The 15,987-nt window shown below is 43.2% G+C and overlaps 1 protein-coding gene across 3 annotated transcripts in view; it reads left to right on the forward strand.

Moving 5' to 3' along the window:
• TRIM42 (tripartite motif containing 42) overlaps nucleotides 1–15,253 on the forward strand; it is a 67,585-nt gene extending 52,332 nt beyond the window's left edge. Inside the window, exons 6-9 of one of the 3 annotated variants that reach the window (XR_008501414.1) lie at nucleotides 5,827–5,956; nucleotides 6,741–6,911; nucleotides 12,818–12,886; nucleotides 15,162–15,253. The gene's annotated coding sequence lies outside the window, so the exon portion shown is untranslated. Of the gene's footprint in view, nucleotides 1–5,826; nucleotides 5,957–6,740; nucleotides 6,924–12,817; nucleotides 12,887–15,161 lie in introns of all 3 variants that reach the window. The other 2 variants (XR_008501413.1, XR_008501415.1) reach the window with 2 other exon arrangements.
• Nucleotides 15,254–15,987: the final 734 nt, after the last annotated feature.

Below are 15,987 nucleotides of genomic sequence, written 5' to 3' on the forward strand. Positions count from 1 at the left end.
ATGGATGAAATTGGAAATCATCATTCTCAGTAAACTATCGCAAGAACAAAAAACCAAACACCGCATATTCTCACTCATAGGTGGGAATTGAACAATGAGAACACATGGACACAGGAAGGGGAACATCACACTTCGGGGACTGTTGTGGGGTGGGGGGAGGGGGGAGGGATAGCACTGGGAGATATACCTAATGCTAGATGACGAGTTAGTGGGTGCAGCGCACCAGCATGGCACATGTATACATATGTAACTTACCTGCACATTGCGCACATGTACCATAAAACCTAAAGTATAATAATAATAATAATAATAAAATAAAAATAAAATAAATTTCCGTTACCTAAAAAAAAAAAAAAAAATGTAAAAATCAAGAGTGTATTCAAGTATAAATATATGGAAAAAGGAAAAACAATTATGGAGGATGAAGGAATAAAAAAAGAACATAAAACTTTGGTAAGTCACCCAAACACTGATTTTTACATGAATAGGGAAATTAACCAAGTACTTTAAAAACTGGAAAAATCAATATTTAATGATCGTGAGTAAAAGCTGTATTTTAAATACTGAGCCATAAGTCAAGAAAAATAGAAACGAATAACCCTATTTAGGTTTTTACTTGATGACTATGCTATTTTCATGAATTTAGGAGTGTCATTTAATATATCTGTTACTTTTTCACCTTTTTAAAACATTAATTAACACAATTTCCTTTCATTTGAAAAACAAAATCAAGCCTCCATTTAACCTTGCTCAATTTCCAGGAAAATTGGTGCCCATCCAGGCCCATTTCTTCATTCACATACATACACTCATACTACATTTTCTACATAATTGGAATCATACTCTACCTATTATTCTGTGACTCAACGCCTTAGAAAATCTCCCTGTCAAAACACATAGGCTAACAAGTCGTGCTTGCCATTACATTACATTTCATTCCTTCATACAATACAATCGTTCCTTAAAGAGCAGACAGGTTCCAACGTTCTACTAATACAGACTATTACAATGAACCTTGGACATGTTTATGCTCATTAAAGTATTGCTGAAGAATAGATTCCTAGAAATGAAATTGCTAGGTCAAAAGGTGTGATGCGGCAGATACTGACAAATTTCTTTTTCAATAATGAGGTAGCAATTAGCCAGGCATGGTGGCAGGTGCCTGTAATCCCAGCTACTGGGGAGGCTGAGGCAGGAGAATCGCTTGAACCCGGGAGGCAGAGGTTGCGGTGAGCCGAGCTTGTGCCACTGCACTCCAGCCTGGGCAACAGAGTGAGACCCCATCTCAAAAAAAAAAAAATGAGGTAGCAATGAATTTCATGCCAAAAATGGATGTATATTACTGAATTTATAAAATAATTTGAGAATTATCGTCTTTTAATTGTTGTCTCTTCCCATCTAGAAACATGGTGTATCTGTTACCTTAAACTTTCTCTCATGTGGATCATGTCCCTCTCTTGTTAGGCTTACTCCTAAGCATTCAGACTTTTCAATTTGCTACTAGTTCTAATTGTTTCTCAAAAGTACCGATTTCATTTCATCTTTTGTTGTATTATTATTTCAACTATTTATCTTGAAGTAAGCTTCTTCAGGAAGCCTTCACTCACCCCTCACTCTGCTTCTCTTTAAGATAGACCTTAACAGGATACACAGAAATTATCTATGTGCTGATATCGTCCCACTTGCTTCTTATCAACACCATTTTAAACAGATCTAATGTGCCAAGGACTGGGCTAAGCAGTTTACATTCATTGTATCATTCAATTATTATATGATATCTCTAAAGAAGTCATTATTTTTCTCATTTCACCAATGAGGAAACTGAGGCTCAGAGAAGTGGTGTTGTGATCCTAGGTCCATACAGCTAATAAGATGAGGAGCTGAAATTTTAACTTTCATTTGATTGTCACAAGTCAGCAACACCCCTACTCTGTTATGACACTTTCTTAAGGACAGCAACTCATGTTATATTCATCCCCTCACGCCTCCTTCTAGCGCAGTCTAGGATGCATCATAGATCCTTGGCCAATGTCACTCCTTTTATTTGCCCTCAGTTAGGAAAATTCTAAATAATTCCTTAAGCATAGACAAAATCCATCAGGTCTCTACTTGTGGTCTTCAACATGTGGAAGATACTTTTAATAATACCACAGGATTGAAGTTTCAACACAAAAGAGGAATCTTCTGGTAGGAGGATGTATCAGACACCTCTTGTGCCTCATCTCACATCCTCTTTACCTGCCCTGTTACCACATCCTTTACTGAAGACTGTAAGCAAATGTAACCAGAGAGTCCTGCGTCCCCGACTGCTAGAGCTCTCCCACTCTCTCTCTCCTTGCTGTCCCCAGGCTTCTTTACTCCTTGCCTGTGAAATGCCCATGGCAAAGTGGTCAGCCGCTCTGAATCACGAGGAAGCCTAAAAGGGCGAAAGTTATGAACGCCCCCAGATAATGACTGCCTCTCCCATCCTCAAGTGGACCATTCCCAGGCACATCCTGGACAGTGCCACAGAGGGTTCCAGTGGGGCTGAGCCCAGCCATCCACGGCAGTGACCAGCTTGATGACGCATCCTTGGATTGGCAGTCCTACCTTCTCTGTTTCCCATCTCTCAGTTCCCCACTTATGTTCCCTGGATTCACTTCCCAAAACAAATCATTGGCACAAAACCCTTGTGTTGGGCTCTGCTTTCTGAGGCTTTCTAGTCTGAGCTAACAGAGGGCATGGTGCATATGCCAGCTCACGTGGGCACAGGCATGCACACGCTCACCTCCTTAGTCATGTATGTACACACATGTAGAGTATGCACACCAGTTTAAATCCCACAGGATTTGAGTTTTTCTTTATATTTTCCTCCTTCTCCTCCTTCTCCTTCTCCTCTTTCTTCTTCCTCTTCTTTTTGGTCTGCATAAAGGAACTCAGCTATGCTCAAGGAAAATGAAGCATTTCCTGTTTCAGCATCATCAGGACTGTTTCTAGACACCATCATCCCTTATACCACAGTGGATACCATTGCTAAAAAAGCAGACTCCATTTACCTAATGTCAATAAAGTCCATGCCAAGTCCATTTAGAAAAAATCGTTTTTTCATTTCTCTATCTGTGCCTAACCCCCAACTCAGTCTCCTCCCACCTGTGAGAGGAAGGAAAGCCAAAAGCCAAAGAACTAGTCATGGGTTGTGGTCACTGACAATCCAAGAAAAGCATGTTAGATCATATCACAGTACATCTCACTAACAGTAAGGAGCACTTGACTGGCAGGACCAGAGCTACAGTCAGGCTCTGACTTGTAGTATGACCCTAAACAAATCATATAATTTCTCTAAATCTATTTCCCTATCTGTAAGATGGAGTTTTTTTACCCAAAATTGCCTCAAATTTAGATTTTTTACTAACTCACAATTATGTCCCCAGTTACTGTGAACCATTGATACCTTGTATATCTATGGGGAGAAAGAGAAGAGATTTGACACTACTGTACTAGGCACTGAGCTAGCTGTGACTTTATTACAGCCCTTATATCATTATGTCCACAGTAGCTTACATTTTTAGCTCTATTTTATGATGTGGCCACTGAAATTCAAGAGTTCAAATAACACTCTCAAGGTCAATCAGTTGACAAGTGGTAGCAAGAGGTCTTAGACTCAGGTCTCTCTGAGCATAAACCCATTTACTTCCCACTGCTTCACACCACTGCTAACTAAAGGTGAAAGGAAATAATATTGTGCACAGTTAGCATTCAAAGATTCCTGTTGGTCTCATCTCAGCTCCTAAATTGAAAGCTCCTTAAAGGTAGGATCCCATGGATAATAATTTTCATCTTAGCCCATTGTCTTAGTCTGTTCTGGTTGCTACAACAAAATACCTGAGACCAGGTAATTTATAAACAATAAAAATTTCTCACTATTCTGGAGGCTGGGAATTCCAAGATCAAGGTGCCTGCAGATTCAGGGGCTGGTGATGGCTTGTTCCGTCTGCTACAAGATGGCACCTTGTTGCTGCATATTCTGGAGAGGAAAACTGCTATATCTTCACATGGCAGAATAAATGAACAAGACAAAAAATGGACCACACTCACAAATATTCAAGCCAAACCACCCATGTATTAGTTTCCTATGGCTGCTGTAACAAATTGCTACAAATGTGATGGCTTACAACAATGCACATGTATTCTCTTACAGTCCTAAAAGTCTGAAGTCCAAAATGGTAAACAGTCAAAACCAAGGTGTTAGCAGGGCTGTACTCCCTTCAGAGACTCTAGGGGAAAGTCTCTTTCCTTGACTTTTCCAGTCCCTGCAGCTGCATTTTTAGCATATCTCGGCTGGCTCATGGCCCGTTCCTCCATCTTCAAAGCCAGCAGCTTCTCTCTCTGCCTGTGACTCCAATTCCCTCTGCTTTCATCACGTGGCCTTCTTCTCTTCTGTCTGTAGCCCAGTTTCTCTTTCCCTTCCTCTTATCAGTAATTTTTCTTACTACATTTAGCAGCCACCTAGATAATCCAGAAAAATCTTCCCTTCTCAAGATCCTTAATTTAAGCATATCCACAAAGTCCCTTTTTCTATATAAGGTAACATTAACAAATTCCACAGATTAGGGCCTGGATATCTTTGAAGACTATTATTCAACCCACCACAGCCACTCTAGAAAAGTAACCCAGAAAACTATTACATTCTCAAGCGTACAGCCTTTTCAGTCACATGCACTTTAGACCAACTCATAACACATTTATGAAATCAGCAAACTCCGAAGGCATCCCTGATGCCCCGGCCTATCTTGCCACACCTGCCCCCAGGTGCTCAATGCCCTCACATTTTAATCCTCTTTTTTTCTCCACATCAATCAATTCCCAAGAGAGAGAAAAATTAGCAATTTATTCTTCCAAGGTGATATGGTTTAGCTCTGTGTCCCCACCCAATTTCATCTCAAATTGTAATCCCCACGTGTCGAGGAAGGGACCTGGTGGGAGGTGACTGGATCATGGGGGCAGTATTCCCCATGCTGCTCTCATGATAGTGAGGGAGTTCTCATAAGAGCTGATGGTTTTAGAAGTTTTTGGCAGTTTCCCCTTCGCACTCGTTCTCTCTCGCTGCCATATAACATGTGCGTTGCTCCCCCTTTGCCTTCCACCATGACTGTAAGTTTCCTGAGGCCTCCCCAGCCATGCGGAACTGTGAGCCAATTAGACTTCCTTCCTTTATAAATTACCCAGTCTCTTTATAACAGTGTGAGAATGGACTAATATACAAGGGCTTTCACCCTTCGCTTAATTTTTAATAGTAGGATGAAAATCCTTGTCCTCTGAAGAAGGGATTGCCAGCATCAGAGATTGACTGGGAGCTTCCTACTATTCATGCAGACAGCCAGTTTGGCCCTTCTAGCTTTTTTCTCGCCAAGGAAATACTCAGTGTCAAGCCAGAAATTTCCATCCCTAAAAATGCATTTCTATTGCAGGCATCTTCAGCTGAGTAAAGATTTTTCTGAAGACGTGTCTTCTCTCCTCCATCTTTTATTTATTTATTTGAGACCGAGTCTCACTCTGTCTCCCGGGCTGGAGTTCAGTGTTGCGATATCGGCTCACTGCAAGCTCCGACTCCTGTGTTCACGCCATTCTCCTGCCTCAGCCTCCCGAGTAGCTGGGACTACAGGCTCCTGCCACCATGCCCGGCTAATTTTTTGCATTTTTAGTAGAGACAGGGTTTCACCGTGTTAACCAGGATGGTCTTGATCTCCTGACCTCGTGATCCACACGCCTTGGCCTCCCAAAGTGCTGGGATTACAGTTCTCTCCTCCATCTTTATTGCTAGCAATACCTGCTATGTTTGTTTAACAGATTTTTGGCCTGCATGCTGGCCTCATCACCAACCATGGCAGGAGAAGCCAACAGCCAAAGCAAGCCCAGTCCCCTGCCACTTCCAAGCACTCATCCTTCTCCAAATGGCTCTCAACCCATCTCTTACCAGGTTTGATAGATCATGAAGAATGTTGAGAAACGTAAAAACACTTAAAACTCAAAGGAAATAAGAACTAATGGTGACATTCAGGGCATCATAACAGGCAAGAAAGGAAGGTATTTGGGGATAGGAAAGTCTCCCAGGTGGCCTCCAAATCATACCATATAACCAATGATACACTTTCCTTGCACATGCTCTACTGGGCAAGAATATTGTACTTTGAGCTTTGTCCGGTTCCTACTGAAGGACAATTTGAGGGATTCACTTCTATAAAATTTCCAAGATGCATTGCTTCTGGCCATCGCTCTAGGCTGCTGCTCCTCTAGCCATAGTGTTCTCTGTGCCCTTGAGCTCTTTAAGAGTCGGATCTAATTAAGTGTAGCTTTGCATGACCCCAACACCCACTATGGGACCTGGTCCCTATGGACAAGGATTCTGAAAAGCAGCTTGGGTTTTCGAACCGCACAGTCAACTCCACAGAGCTCAGCCAGCACTAACTTAGAAACTTGAGCAGATTACTTAATCTTCCTGAGCCTTACTCTTCCCCCTGTGGAAAATGGAAATAATGCCTCCCAGGGTTGTTGGGAAAAAAATTAGGTACATATGTAAAATGCATAGCACAGTGACTACTATATATTAGGCACTCAATAAATGCACTTATTAATGTTATTTCTAATAATAATATTAATACAAAGTTATACTGCTAGTGTATAGATTATAATCTAAAATCATATTCTATAGCTATTTGAGAACAAGAGTAATGACCCACGGAACTCTCTCTTTTTATGTTTAGCTATTAAACATCTCTCAGCCCTTTGAATATGAAGCAGTATGTTTCACTTTGCTCTTCAACATCCATAAATATCTACTGAGTGCTTTTTGTGTGCAGGAACACAACAAACTCAAGAAGTGAAGTTTGTCCTCAAGGGAATTACCACCTTAATCAGGAGTCAAGAAACAACAGGTACAGAAAAATGTGAGTCACAGTGCTGTTTCTCAGAGCCCATTTGGTCAGAGTGCTTCCAGGATTCAGAGAATGTCTTGGTTTTAGGAGCAGGGGGCACACAAAAGTCCTCTTTGGGAAATTAACCTTAAAGGAAAGGTAGGATATAAACATATGGAGAAGAGTAGAGATGCATCCTACTCCAAGAGCTTGCAAGCAAAGAGTGCTGGGGAAGGAGTGATGGGAATTTAGGTTGAGGATCCTTCCTCTATTTGTCCCCAGCTGCCTTTATGATGGGTACCACGATAGTGCACAAGGGCCAGAATGCTTAGTGAGCTCTGCAGTTCTGTGAATCAGCACAGTAGTGAGCTGTGTAGGAAGTTCAGCCTGCAAGCCGATTTGCCAGTTTGTGCAGAAACCGCCCCTATCAACAAGTTGGGCCCTTCTTAGCTGGCTGAGAGAAAGAATGGTCTTGGAATTTTGCTTTCTGAAATAGACTTTCTCAATTCAAATTAGCTACAGTTGTGTTGTTAATCCCCTTGTTATGGGATGAGAATATACTGCATTGAGATTAGAGCCTGAGAGATATGTTGAAGAACTTTGGATTCAACTCAAAGTTCCAAACAATGCGGTCTTCCCAGTAGGCTCTGTGGGCTTTGGCTGGAACAATGGCACCACCCGGTGGCCACAACAGTCTCTATTTGGAAGAATTTCCTTTGGGGCACATTTCATGAACTCCTAAAGCCCAGTGTGTGCTGGGGCTGGAGATACAATGCAGAATAAAGTAGGCTAACTCCCTCAGGGGCTTGCAGGCTGATGGGCCTCACCAGTCCAGGTCCTGTGGGCTCAGTCAGCTCTGGTCCCCAAGGATTGCCCAGTGGAGAGCAGAGACAGCCCTTTTTTAACCCAGAGCTGACCATAAGGTAGATGTCTACAGAGTGGGATTCCAGGGATTACAAAATGGACCCTTGGATCCACCTATCCCCTAATGCCTTAAATCTCTTTCACAGTTGACAATACCTGTTCCTGTGCTTATTCATTTATTTAGCATGTATTTATCATTTGCCTCTATGACCCAGATACTATGCTTAGGGCTGAAGACAAAAATATGTCTAAGAATTAGCCCTTACTTTCCATGCATGGCCCAAAGCTAAAGACAAGTCCTTCCATTATCCCCTGCGCAGACCATGGAGCCCCCTCCAGACTAGCAGGGCCCTGTGGCATCTACCATCTCGCGTCCCTCAACACAACAGGTCCCTCAGCCCCAGTCCCCACTGTTCCTTGCACACCCCTCAGTCAGTTCTGCCACCACACTTTTTCTTGGCTGCTCCTCCTAGAAGAAATGCCTTCTCTCTCTCCTCAAGGATGACTGTTCTGGAGGCCCCAAGCAGGGAGGGCCAAGCCAATGCTGTCAGAGAAAAATGATCTCCAACAGCAGATACTGATGTGAGTGGCTGCAAACTGCAGCAGCAACTGCAGGTAGACAAGCAAGGCTGGACCTGGGGAAAAGAGAGACAGCAGCTCACAGGGCAGAGATGAAGGAAGCTTTTCATGAACAGAAGCTCTTGTTCCACCCAGGAGTTCTAAGAGAGGCTGAAAATAGCAAGAGGATTTACATCTAGCAGCTCTTAGGCATGAGAAAATATGTTTTACCCTGAAACTCAAGAAAAAGTAGGAAATAGAGAGAGGTGAACTCTGGGGATGGTGAGAAGCAACAGGACTCTGTGGAGTACAGAGTGAGTGGAAATGTCGCTGAATGTGCTGACCATAAGATAAAGTGCTGGAGTGACTAATTCAAACGTAGACTGTCTGCATCATCAGAAGGAAACTTCTAAATCCTCAGGAAGGCTGCTACACTCACATTGATAAAATCTTAGGGTCAGAGAATTACCTAATAAAAGGATGGTGTCTCCATGTCTGAATCAATGCTATGCCATATGGAAAACGCACCCACAGGCCCAAGAACATGACCCATGACAGAACAGTGGGCACATAAGCCCCTGAGAAATTAACAATATCTACTGGAGGTCTGTGAGCTTCCATGAGGCATAGAACAGGATTCTAAGCCAGCGTGAGGTCCTAGCGGCTGGAAACCCCAGCAGATACCTGGTCCATCCATGCACGTCTACATCCTTTCTCACGATAGGCCTATTTTCTATCCATTGTCCCTGGGAACAGTGTGGTATTATGGAATAAACATAGGCCTTAGATATAAGAATATGCGAATGCCAATCCCAGTCCCTTCTTCCTCTCTGTGGGACCTTAGCAAATCGCCTTTCTGAGTCCCAATACCACATCTAGAAGATGTATAGAAGCCATGTTTTTGAGGGTCAGCAACTTTATCAGTGAGGCTGGAGGCTCCTGGTCTGTGGCAAATATTCCCTAGTGAGGATTCAGTCTGAGGGAGAGAAAGGAAACGGCTTGGGAGGAGTGGCGACGTCTCCCCCTGCCCCTCTGGCAAGACAAATCAACTGCACAAGCCCTAAGAGTGTGATGGCAAGCATCTGGGATTTACATGTGGTCACAGCTCCACACAGAATCAGAAATACATGTTCTCTGTCCTGTGTAACCCCTTGTCCACCAGTAGGTCTTTATGGGCTTCATTGTTAGAATGTGAATTCCAACATGGAAGGCATCACTAAGCTTGTTCTCTGTTTAGAGTGGATCTGGGTCCTTGTTATCAACGTAATGGGTGCAGCCTGGATTACATTCTTCCTACTGCTTTCCTAGGAAATGACCCTCCCTCACCCAATCTCAGGGTTGTAGCTGAAGCTCCATGGGATAATGTGACCCATGTGGGGCTATTGGAGACTGGTTCAAGGAAGGACACTGCATTTAAGACTGAGAAAGGAGTCAGACTCTCTCTGAGTGGCTGGTTTGGTGCAGGCAAATTTGGGAGTGGTAGCAATGACCCTGTTCCACTGTGACAACTTTGCAACACAGATGGTTGGACTACTGTAAGTCAGAAGGGCAGAGAAAACATGGATAAGTGAAAGAAAGTAAAGGCTCACTGGTTTGGGGTGGCACTCCAGGCCACCTCTGGTCCTGCTGCCTGGCTTTATCTCTGGGATTGGATTCAGAAACTCACTCTGAGATTTTTCCCACCAAGTCCTTCTTCACTTGAAGTAGACAGAATGGAGTTACCAGAGCTGACATCCAGAAAAGGCCCAGCTAATGTGCAAACAAGGTTTCACTTGAAGGAGAGGAAGGACAAGGATGCTGAGTGCGTGTGTCCTCAGATGAACAAATTGCCTCCAAGCTCAGCAAGTTGGGAAAACATACTCTAGTATTGTACACCTACAATCCGAGGCCTCCCCTGGATGGTAATTTCAGTCAGACACAGCAGTAACATTTTACTATTTAATGGGATGCTTGTAGAGATTTCATTCCACAATGAGAACATTTCCTATTAAAGGAACAAAATGAAAAAAGAGTCATTCATTTCACATGAAAAACAGAGACTTTTTAAAATGGAAACACTGTCAATCAGGCTGAATCACAAGCTGTGATTAAAGCCTCCAGACTTTTTCCCATTTGTGCGAGCGCATTTGAATTTTAGCCCAACACTGAGCCTGTATTATAAGAACGTCTAATGTATTCTGCTTCGAACATAATGCCAAACACGTCGTAAAAGTGAAATACTTATCACCTAAGTTCAAGCAAATTTTGGTCTTTTATTCAAGAAGCAGTCACAGCACCTCATTTACAACCTTAACTCAAAAGTAGATCTTCCTAATCAGAGAAATGAAGATAAAGCTGGAGTCTATTATCATCTGTGCTGCTGGTACATGAAGCATGGTTTATGGAAGAGAAGCCAGACATCTCTGGAAAAGTCAAGTTGCTCTCCCCCAGCCCACTACTGCTGTACCCAACAATGGGATTCTTTTTGCTGTTTCCATCCAAACAATGATTGAGCCCCCCGGGCTGTGGGCTGGATAAGTTAGACATGGTTCCTGCCCTCTGGAAATCCACCAGCTCATGCAGGAGGACTCTTCAGTTAAGGGACAATTATTATTACATGTACCAAGAGGCTGTGGATACAAGGAGGAGAGGCCTGGAGTGGGAGGAGCTGTCAGAAAGGGCTGCTGCATGATGTTGGAGTCAGTCTTCAGAGGAGGGGAAAGGCCTTCCAGGCACAGAGTGCAGCATGATGCGGCAGAGGTATGAGGAGCCTAACACATTAGGGGAACAGTGCGTCCTATGGACAGCTCTCCCAGGGGCATGCAGTGACCTCTGCCCAGCATCTGAGAGGCCCAGGAACTGAGCAGCATCCCTTCTCAGGGAAGCAGAGGCATATGTAGGTCTTAAGACAAGATAAGAGAAGCAGAAGATAGCCCCATGTTTCCTTGGTGATCTAAAGTGTTTCCAGAGACAGCTCTGGTCCAGCTAATGGGACAACTAAGGAAGAGACTAGAAACTGTTAACCCAATGCTCGGATGAACTAAAGGAAGTGGCATGACAGGCCTCAGCTCAAAACCTATTGGCCCTGCCCTGTCTGTGGCCAGTGCCCTTGCCGATTCCAATCTGGGGCCTCTGCTGACCTCAGAGACAGCCAGATCACCGCTTCCTAGATTAGGGCTTCTTCCTCAAGTCCATTCTTCTTTTTCCTTTCCCCAATATTCATCAGCAATTCTAATCAACTTTACTTCCAAAATATATCCCAAGCCTGCCCATGCCTGTCCCTCTTTTTTTGTCTCCACCTAACTCCTGGTCACCATCACCTCTTGTCTAGACAACTGCAACAGAGGGACATTATATTTCATTATAAATCAGATCACAATATTCTACTCCAAACTCTCCAAAGACTTTCCTTCACACTTGGAATAAAATACAAGCTCTTTCCCATGGTCAGGGGCCCAGCCCAGCTCTCTGGTCTCACCTTAGACCATCCTGCCCATGCTCAGCAGGTCCAGCTCCATCATCCTCCTTTCTGTACCCATCTTTACCCTGGCTCTTCTCACTGCCTGGAATGTGATTCTCACCTAACTCAAGAAGCCAACACAATGCCTAGCTGATTGTCTTCATGGAACTTATTACTATTTACTTATTGCCTAGTCTCCCATCTCTGCTATACCATAGGCCTCACAGGAGGAGGGGCTTCTGAATCTGCATTCCTCAAGACTGTATTCCTAGAACAGGATCCATCCCACAAACGGTATTCAAGGCACATTTACTGAGTGCACAAATCCATGCATCTGCCAATATCCTTGAAAGCTTTAGACATTATGGAAGCCATGGCCCCTGGAATTTACCAGGCCAGAGAAGTGTTGTCGTTATGGAGACTGCTGATGCAAGGAAGGTGGTCCATGTGCCCTGAGGTCTCCCAGACTGGGATCAAAGGCCCACTTTTCTGTGTTGGTAGAGCCTTTGTGACAGAGCACTGATGCGTCCGCCACTAGCTGGCCACTCTGCTTCATAACTGTGCTGTATTAGTCCGGGTTCTCAAGAGAAACAGAAGCAATAGGGTGTGTGTGTGTGTGTGTATGTGTGTGTTTGTGTGTGTGTGTGTAAGAAAGGGGGGATGGGAGAGAAAGAGATTTATTACAAGGAATTAGTTCACATGATTATGGAGGCTGACAAGTCACAAGATCTGCAGTCAGCAGGCTTAAGACCCAGGAAAGCCATTGTTTCTGCCCTAAGTAAGGAAGGAACCAATGTCCCAGCTCAGCAGTCAGGCAAGAGGACTTCCCTCTTAATCAGCCTTTTTGTTCTATTCAGGCCTTCAACTGATTGGATGGGGCCCACCACATTCATGAGAGCAATCTGCTTTAATCATTCTGCAAATTTAAATGTTAATCTCACCCAAAAACACCCTCACAGGCACACCGAGAATAATGTTTGACCCAATGCCTGGGCACCATGACCCAGTAAAACTGACACACAAAATTAACAATACACATGTCTTTTGTGTCTGTCTCCCCCACTAGGTGTGAGCAACTTGGGAAGAATTGGGTCTTAATTTATCCTGGATAATCTGCTTTAATACCTAAAACTTGGTAGGTGCTCAACAAATATTTGTAGAATGAATGAATGAATGAATCTCTGATTCCAAGAACTAGCCTCAGGTCTGGTCTAAGTTAAGACTCACAAACTTGGGTCACATTGAAGTGCCTCTTGGCAAGGGATGGGAAGAGATCAGGTTAATGTCTAAAGGTAGACCACCAGGCTATCCAGAGGGTATAGAATATGTCATTCAGACCGTGAGAACTCACCCAGGGATCTCTGCACTGGCCAAGGCAGACAGGAGCAGTTTCAGAGCACAGACTAGGCACCTAGCTACCAGCTGTGATGGCTTTGTCAGTTACTACCTGTGACCTGGTCAAAGACAATGACTCCTTGTGGCCTTAGTCTCTTCTTCCCTAAAGTGAAGGTGATAGTAATAACTTATTCACAGATTGCTATGAAGATGAAATTAGATAATCCATGAACAGAAAGTATGAGTTCATTTCATGACCCTTGGGGAAATAAAGACTTCTTTATTTCCCAAATCAGATAAGTTTGGCTTGGATTGCAAGAAAATCAGATAAATAAAATGAAGTTATGTATAAAGAACTCATACAACTAAACAACAACAAAAAACCTGATTTTAAGAAGGGACAAAGGACATGACCAGATGTTTCTCCAAAGAAGAAATACAAATAGCCAACAAGCATATAAAATGATGTTCAACATAACTAATCACCCAGGAAATGTAAATCAAATCCACAATGTGATACCATCTCACACCCATTAGAATGGCTACTATTTAAAAAAAAAAGTAATAAGTGTGGGTTAGGATGTAAAGAAACTGGAAACCTTGTGTATTGCTGATGGGAATATAAAATGATGCAGCCACTGTGGAAAACAGTATGGCAGTTCCTCAAAAGCTTGAAAACATAATTACCACATAATCCAGCGATTTCAGTTCTGGGTATATACCCAAAAGAATTGAAAGCAGGGTCTTGAAGAGCTATTTGTATACCCATAGTCATAGAAGTATTATTCATAATCATCACAATGTGGAAGCAGCCCAAGTGTCCATTGACAGAAGAACACATAAATAAAATGTGGTTTTGTATTTAATAGAATATTATTCATCCTCAAAAAGGAGGGAAATGTTGCTACATGTTACAGCATGGGTGAACTTTGAGGAGCTTATGCTAAGTGAAATAAGCCAATTACAAAAAGACAAATGCTATATGATTCCACTTATGTTAGATATCTAGAGCCACAGAGACTGAAGGTAAAGGGTGCTTGCCAGGGGCTGGGGAGAGGGGGAAATGGGGAGTTGCTGCTTAACAAGTATAGAGTTTCAGTATTGCAAGATGAAAGAAGCTCTGGAGATTGATTGCACCACTATGTGAATGTATCTGCTGAACTGTACACTTAAAATGGTGAAGATGGTAAATTTTATGTTATGTGTATTCTCAGATAAATCCACTTACACAACCAGTGAATCACTTTTATATCACTCTTTGGGACTTTCCCATCCATGGCCACGTTCATCAACTCAGTTGATTTTCACAGCAACCCCCAGAAATCAGCAGACTGGGTGGAATCCAGAGGGGCTCAGAAAGATCATGGATCTAGGACTAAGTTCCAGGTCTCCCAACTTCCTTCCTATTGGTCTCTTTCTACTGATCATCTTTCTTCTTGGGGACTATAAACTAGTGTTTACAGGGACTAGCCTGTCAGTGAGCCTTTAACCAGCATGACTAAGTGCTGACCCTACCTTAAAAATCATGAAGGCTCCAAAGAGAAGCCCTGCCCACTGTCCCTGATGAATTAACACTTAATGAAGCCATGATTGTCCCCCAACAAAGAAAAAGATTGTCACTTTACTGTATACTCGTGGCTGGAAATGTACCTTTCATCTGATGGCTCAGGGCAGAGAGCTTCAGAGAGTCCTCCTTGGTCCTTGCATCCAAAGTGGCACATCACATTAAGCCAGGGACATTCAACAACTATAATCCTAACTCAGCCCCATCTCCCCAAGGAGCCCCTATAGCTGTTAAATCCACTCCAGGAAGCTACAGATCCTACCATGCCAGGGCCATGGGATGAAATTTGCATCTTAGAGGACAAAAGTCACATCTGTTAATATATAGAGAGCACTTAATACATGTAAGGATCTACTTCTCTGTATTTTACATGTGTCCTGGGGGAAATTGTTAAGAAAGGAGTTATTGATGTCTTCTGGTTGTTTTATACAGTTGGGTTGGTTGGTTGTTTTAACTGTTACTGGTTTATTTTTTATTACGGCTTTCATTTGTTCATTGGTTTTTGTTTTAGTATTAGAGAACAGAGCCTAACTGAATGTGGTTTTGCTATGACTACCTGAAGAAAATGTACAGGACACTCTTAAAATAAAATAATTAAGCATAAATAGGTTGGTTGCCTTTGTTTCTCTGGAAAATGTAATCTTCCCCTCACTGATTCTTGTGATCTGAAAAGTTGCTTCATTTCTTGTGATCATTGGATCCCACCATCAACCACAGCAGAAGGATTTGGGTAAGAGGGAGCCCTTTGCATGTCAGCTATTGTTGATGCAACCCAAGGAGACAATTAATCTCTTCCCCTAGGTTTTACCCCACCAATCCAACCCAATGCCCATCACTCAACTTTCCAATCACTCACATATCCATTCAGTGTGTATTTATTGGGCATCTACTATGTATGAGGCACTGTGAAGGGTAAAATGGACACAATCTCTGACTTCATACAGCTTACAGTTTAGTGGGAATATTGACATTAAACAGATAAATACGTAGAGCTTTCATTGCAGTTGTGGTATCTGCTAGGAAGTGAGACATGTAGTGTGCTTCTTCATTCACCCACTAGGTATTTACTGAGCACTAAGACAGGCAAAACTCTATCTCAGGTGCTTACTGGAACAGGTAACGGGACAAAGCTGGGACGTAAGAGAAGATCCCCTAAGCAACTGTCATTCAAGCTGAGACCTGAGGGATAGAGAAGCTGGCCTGGCAAGGAGAAGACTGGAAGTGCATGCCAGTCCAAGGAACGGCGTGACAGGGTCCTAGAGCATGACATGCCTGTGAGAATGAGAAGGGAGGCCAGTGGGCCTGGAGCACTGGGGCTGGGGCAGGGCAAAGAGAGG

Source organism: Pongo pygmaeus, chromosome 2 (genome assembly GCF_028885625.2).
Source record: "Pongo pygmaeus isolate AG05252 chromosome 2, NHGRI_mPonPyg2-v2.0_pri, whole genome shotgun sequence".
In the NCBI taxonomy this organism is placed as follows: domain Eukaryota; kingdom Metazoa; phylum Chordata; class Mammalia; order Primates; family Hominidae; genus Pongo; species Pongo pygmaeus.